We start from the raw sequence: 7,329 nt of genomic DNA, 5'->3' as shown, positions 1-7,329 counted from the left end.
GGTGACCGACCTGAGGGGAGGTGGCCGAGCCGGGAGCCGCCTCCCGCCCCGCCCCGCCCCGGCCCAGCCCGCCTTGCCCCGGCGGTTGGTGGCATCCCTCCGGCGGGTCTTCTGCCCTACAGACGGCCCCACAGGGAGCCACAGCCGGTGCCGGGATGGCCGAGGCTCTTTGGCCCCGTGTGGTGGCTGCAGGGCCCCTCCGGAGCCGGGAAGGGGACAGCATGGGACCCGCAGCGCCACCTCAGCCCGGGCGTTCAGTCAGCACTTCTGTGCCTCAGAGCTCAGATACCACAGACACCGTCAGTCTGCCAGACCCCAAAACTTGCCTTCTCTGTAATGAGACTATAAAAACACAGCCCTTTTTCAATTCTCTCTGCCTTCTTGGTCTCAGAAGTCTGAAAATTTCTAAGTGCTTATATCAGCTCATAAGTAGGTCTGTTTGTAGCAGCTACCAGAGTTGTTTGAAAACAACCTCATCCGTAATCTTGCTGAACTCGAACTCTTTAGATTAAAATGCCTTTGGCTGACACACTGCTAGCAGCACTGTGGAATTCCCCCTAGTTCAGTGCTTCCTGACAGAACATGAATTTGTCACAGCTGTGTAAAATCTGGGGTCAAACCATGTAGCACAGCTCACCTGTTGTTGATAAAGCCTAACACTTCCACACATGCATGGTACGTGTCCGGCTTCTGAACAGATCTCTAGCATTATCTCCTAACAGGTAGGTTTCCTGAGTCAGAGATTATGAACACTAATGCTATATTCTTCATAAACTGGGCTAGTATCTTGTTGAACCTGAACCCATTTAAACGTCTGGGTTGCAAAATCATCCTGTACTACCGAATTCTGTGATTCCTAGGTGAAGAAAGGCGTGCTGGTCTTTGAAGGAAATGTAGTCTTGCTGCAGAAACCCTGTCAGTAACTGTCTGCTCACTGGTCTGCTTGAAACATCCAATTAGCCAGGCTTCTTCTACACCAGCATAATCTTCTCTCAAAAAGGAGAATGCAGAATAAACAGCAAGAAGTAGCTAAGACTACGGCATGAGGAAGGATAGTTTTGTATTCTCAGAAAAAGTTCTCATGAAAAGCTTGGGTGAATATTGCCAGGCCTTTGAAGGGATGATAGATGAAAAGACATTAAAGGACTCGGTCAAAACATGACTGAAATGTGCCTGAGCACAGAGAATAGACAAATTGTTGCAGAAGGTTTGGCAGAGTGAGGGGTTTGCAGTGAGGTTTAACACACAACATAGACCTATAACATAGTAGCAACACTGACAGGAAATATTGACTAAAACATCTGTATATCCCATGGAATAATGTTTTTGGAGAAGAAAAGTCACAGAAAAACAGTGGAAGTCAGGCCTGATGAGAATATTTCAAAATGGCGACCTGTCATGTTTTGCAGATTATTGTTGATCTTCTGTAATTGGTCACTTCACTGATCATACCCCTGTCCTGGTAAACAGCAGGAAAATGTAGTTGATTGAGGCAGTAATAGGGAGCAAGCAGCCTCCTGTCACATTTCTGCTTGCCCTATGATAAGAATGAAGTTGTGATTGTCAACATGCTGTGTTTTGAGATCCTTGCCATACACTTGTACAGTCTGCAGCTCAGCAATGATGTCAGTCTGATGCTGGAAATGATTTGTTGAGTGCAGTTAGTGCCTTCTAGAGGAACGTGGAGTGATTTGACCTACGTAACCAGTGTAAACAAGACAAAGATGATCATCTGCAGGAGGATAAAATATAGCTAAGATACATAGATATGTGACCATCAAAAAGAAGATGGAAAATTTCTATAGTCACAAAAATCAGGCTTCTTAAGATACAAGTATTCTTGATTCTAGAGTATGCAGAGGAGACTTCTAGAAACTTGACATGTGAAGATGGATGGCTTTTCAAAATTTTTGAATTTTCTTAGGACCGGCAACTCCTGGTAGTGTATCAGAAATGGGGATAATCAGAAAACAGATCAGTGCAGAGGTGATTCACTGCTGTGATAACAAGGCATAAGCTCCAGCTGTTTGGAAGGTGTTAGGTGAAAGGGCTGCCTGCTGAGTACTGTGCTTTTTGACCTGCTGGAAGGAGCGTGCTAAGAGGTAGAGTGTGGCTAGGTGACCCGAGAGAATGGAAAGGTTGAATTTCAAAGATGCCAGAAACTAGTAGATGTACAGCAGACTGCAATGACATGTCATCCTATACATGTTAGGGGATCCTTCTTTCTGTACCCAGGACAAGAACTTTTTCTTACTCATTATGTGAAAAGCAAATGCAAATCATCTTGCAGGAATTTTAAATCTGTAATGAAAAGTATTGTTGCTGCGATGAGCACATGATAATTTTGTATTACCCAAGCAGAGCTTGTGTGCTAAATAACGCATGAGGCCACGTAGTGCCTGATAATAAGAAAGCAAATTTTGGGGTATTTGTTTATTATTAGGTGAACAGTCAGTTCTGTTCACAAACACACAGTAAAAAAAAATGGTCATTTATAATCATCTACCGTAATGCAGACAATCAATTTAATGCAGTTATTTAAACCACATACCGTATTTCTGAATAGTTGTAATCATAAATATTCCACTTTTTTTTTTTTTTTTGAGTGCAGTATTTACATATGGTGTCTGAAAAGTATAAAGTGTTATATGCATAAAGAGTATTATTTCACAATTTTTGTGGAAATTCCATGCTCGTTAATTTATCTTGACTGATACTGACTAAATAAATCTCCATGGTATGCTTTTGTTTGTATAGCTTTGTTCTTCCCTTGCATGTAGTAGTATGTTTGGTAAGTGCAGAAATTTTTGACAGACATGCTAATCCAGCAGATGGTGCTGCATGTCTGTGTATTTCAGTTGTGTTTGTTTTTTTTTTTTTTTTTTTTCTTTTTTTTTTTTTAACAGTTATCAAACTCCTTATCTAAAATGGAAAATATAATTTCTATTCTAAAAAAAATAAATAAATAAAATAAACTGAGTTTTTTCTTTCCTTGTAAAATGTATCAGTGCTATTTTTAAGGTTAATGGGAAAAACAAAAGTAACTGTAATTTGGCAAACTCTTTTTCTGTGTTAATATTCCTTCTGAATTGAGTTGTCAGTTATGTAGACCGCTATGCCTATTCAATGTACATAAATGTAAAATGAGTGTTTATTGCCTTTAAAACTTACGGCTCTTCTTGTACTTGTTATACAAAAAAGAAATATATATTTTATTTTGTTTGTTCCCAAGTTCTTTAAACAGTTATCTGTGTGAAAATAAATATCTAAATATCTTAATTATGATTTGCTTTCTAACAAGTGATACTTTTTTTTTTTTTTTTTTTTTTTTTTAATCTAAAATACAAGAAAACATTTTTTCCTGCATGTTGATCTAAGGTGTCAACTGAAAAAAAAGACTGATTTAAAGGGCTTTGGGATTATTTGTAAGTAAAACAATGCACCCAGTTAGTGTCATGTAATCAATGTTTATAATAAATTTTATATGTAAATCTTTTCAACTAAGTCTCAAGGTGTTTTATAATGGCATTTATCAATCTTTTCTTTCAGACTGGTAATGCAGTGGAATAAGCAAAAATGAGAAGAGAGACTGAAGGGACAGCACTAGTGACTATGAGATCAGAACAAGTCAGAAGTTTGAAGGATCTGGTCTGACAATGACTTACATATTGACCAAAACGTCAGTATAGAAACCAAGATCTTCCAACTTGGATAGGAGAGATACAGTCACATAAAAGGGTAAATTGCTCATAATCCAAGACTGGGGTGTTATCAGTTACATATAACAATTGTTAACCATTGAATATTATATTATAAACTGACAGCAATTTTAATTTATTGGTCTTAGGAAAATATACAAATGTAAGCCAAATTCCAATGAAAATTTAAATAAGTTTAAATTTGTCTCCAGTCGATTCTCTTTGTGCAGTTGTTCTGGTAAAGGATGTGACTTGTGCTGATACAGTGCTGTGGACACAGGCTTTTGTGTGGTGAATATTTGTGCAAAGGAGAAAAACATCTTTTTGCTGGAATATTGATTTGAGTAATTACTATACACCATACTGACATAGGGTGATTTCACTGTTACAACTTGAGTTTTCAACTGGGAGACTCTGCTAGGGTAACTGTGACAACAAATCGTTTCAAGCAAAAAGCTTAAAAAAAAAAAAAAAGACAAAAGCTTTTTTTTTTTTTTTTTTTTTTTTTTTCCTTTCCATGACAGTATCTGTACAGCCCCTTTGAGCATCAGCCAACAGAGGGCACTGCAGCCAGCAATCTGATCGGTGCCCAGTGGGTTAGGATGTACGTTTTCAAAACACTGTTCAGAAAATGTTCATGTAAAACCATTACTAGGTTTTATTTAATAACCTCCTAACCCCCTCTCTCTCTCCTCCTCCTCCCCTGTGTTCCTCTAATGCCTTTTACAGCTCTTGCTGCACAGCGTGAAGCCTTAGAGCTGTATTCATCAATGACTCACACCCTTGCTTAGGGGCCAATTTTCATGGAAGCTATACAGGAAAATCTTGAAATGCACCTATCTCATGCAGGGCACAAGATGATTTCTCTATTCATTACTATTCCAAAAGGACTTGTTGCCCTTTGGAAATGTTCAGATATTACTTACATTTGTGTGTGCATGCATACATGTGCAGTGCTAACTTGCCTTTAGATTTGAGTGTTCTAAAAATAAAAATGTATTGTTACTATCATTGACACTAGTCAGCTGAAAGGCAACTAAAGATCTGCTTACTCTGGGTGGAAGCAGGCAAACGCAAAAGGATAAGCAGCACTCTGCTTTAGATGAGCAAACCCTACAGACTCAAGCACAAAACTTATTAAAAATCACCCTTTTGTTTCATGCTGTGATTAGATTAGCCTTCTCAGGAATTTGGCAGCAAAGCCAAGGACTTACTCTAGGAGAACAAATTTTTACTTTTTTCCTCCGGAAGTTATTCCTATGATTGAGGTTAGAGTATATTTCTAAAAGAGTAGAAGACATGCTCCTTTCCTTTGAAGACATCATGTGTTAACTCGAGCTTTTAACTTTGCGAAGGATGGGTAGAAAAGGTCACAAAAATTATTAGCCAAAACAACCTTTCTGAATAAAACCCATCTGACAGAAAGGGAGTCTCTACAGCAAAGTTTTCAGTCAGAATAATTATGTTCTGAGGGGCTCCTAATTAAAACCAAAATTACTTGTAACAGTGTGGGGGAAGAGACTGAGACTTGCTGCTTAGATAAAGCAGTTTTATTTACATGTTTACAGAGTAGCTTACATCACTATGGGATTATACAAATCATAATATTTCACTGTATATTATTGTAGAAATAGTATCATGCAATAGTGAATCAGAACTATGAAGAAAAAAGGGTATAATATACTTTTGCTTTTCATAATATTTCTATCTCAGGCATTTCAAATCATAATTCTAAAAATAGCATTTCTTTTTCAACAGAATGGAAAAATCAACTGCAGGTGAGGACTGTCCAGCGACATTCATTTCTACCTTCAGTCTGCTCAAATGAGTTTCTCGAGAGCGTGTGGAAGATCAGGTTTGATTGTTCCTTGTTCATAGATACTGATTTGCCTAAGTGAGTTTTGGTACCGTAACTTTTTGTTGGCAGAGAAGTTTTGTCCATGTTAAGATGGCCTAACGAGAGAGCATTGTTTTACAAGAGTGCACAGAAATACACAAACTCCATTGAATATGTATGTTACATGTAACAGGACAGTTCGTAATTCTATCACATCCAAAAATAGTCAGTGAGTCCCATAAAGGCAGTAGCATGATCATTGTTTTAAAAATGGACAAACAGAAGCACAAAGAGGTTGACTAACTTGCCTCAAATTGCCTGGAACACAAAGTAAGAGATAAGAATTTTTTACTTGCATTTTATTTTCAGACAAAAATTTAATATCCTATATGAAAGTAATTGGTATTCTATTTACAAGGAATAGCCTGTATCCAGTTATTCCATTCCAAAGTCCATTTGTGCTGTAGAGAATATGTAGGGATTGTGAATGTACCCTTAAGTAGCATTCCACAGTTGAACTAATTGCCAGGCCAAGCAAGGGACCACAGTAAATGGGTGAATAATTTGATCCAAGATGGATTTGTACTCTACCAACACAGCCTGAAATTTTCTAATGCTTTTGGATTTGACTGTGAGCTGTTCATTGTTGCTTGAGCCTGTTCTTTTCTATTACAGTATTTTTTTCTGGATATCGTTTCTGTACCTTATCTTTGTATAAAAGGCCACATCTTTACCATATTTCCAGGGAGTAGTCTGTAGAAGCATACGAAATTTACTGCTGTAGACCAAAATATGACAGATAAAGGTAGTGCATTACGAAGTTCTTGCCCTCAATCATGCAGAAGGCTGTCTGCGCTCCTGTGAGCAGTGGTACATATGTGACTACACTGTAATGGGAGAAGGGTTAATGGCAAACCAAGACATTTGCTGCAGCAAAAGCAGAGAGAATATCCTCCAAGCAATTACCTTTTATGTAATAAACAATGTCATGTGTTCATTGGTCAATAAAGGGCGTTTTCTTATCCTAATCCCCTTCCATTTAATATAAAATAGAAATGCTATTAGTTTGACTAGCAGGCTGGTATACCACGAAGCCTGGCCTTAGATAGCCATAGATGGTTGCATGTTGATTTTACAGTGCTAGCAGAGGTGTTATTACAGCAGCCTTTGTTTTTCCTTTCCTTGAATAAAATACAATAAAAAATGTATGGTAGGACTTCAGTGACGTTAGGTGCTTTTGCCAGACATATCTATTTATGTACTGCAGTTTCTTTGCAATACAGAGTACATTGCTGTTTATTACAGATTATTTTAGCCTCTTTTGACTGAAAATCAAGCTGTAATTAATAATAGATACTTCCCAAAATAACTCCATTTCAGTAAAGGATGCACATAATGTAATCATCAGATAAGCTATCTGTATTGCCAGTAGTTGTAGGTGAAGGTTTGATAACTCGAGAGAAATGGCATAAAACATGATATATGGTTAAAGTAGTGAAAAATTTAAAGATTATGACAGCATATCTACATTTCTTTGTACAAGCTTTGGCTTTCAGGAATGTAATTTTCCTCATGCATGTGTTCAGATTTTTGGTACAGAACAACCATACAAATGAATATTCCATAGCTGAAATGTCTCCAGGTCAGTTATAGGATACAGAAAAGACCAGAGCTTCAAGGCAGCACACTCATAGTTTCCTCTATGTTACAAATAAACAGCGTCTGTCTCCTGTTCTTTCCAGTGAAATGCAGACACTGTGATCTGTTAATTTCCTGACCTTCAATTTTCATATC

Source organism: Aythya fuligula, chromosome 9 (genome assembly GCF_009819795.1).
Source record: "Aythya fuligula isolate bAytFul2 chromosome 9, bAytFul2.pri, whole genome shotgun sequence".
Taxonomy (NCBI): Eukaryota; Metazoa; Chordata; class Aves; order Anseriformes; family Anatidae; genus Aythya; species Aythya fuligula.
The sequence above is the reverse complement of the archived record's forward strand: the minus strand, read 5'-3'. Positions refer to the sequence as shown.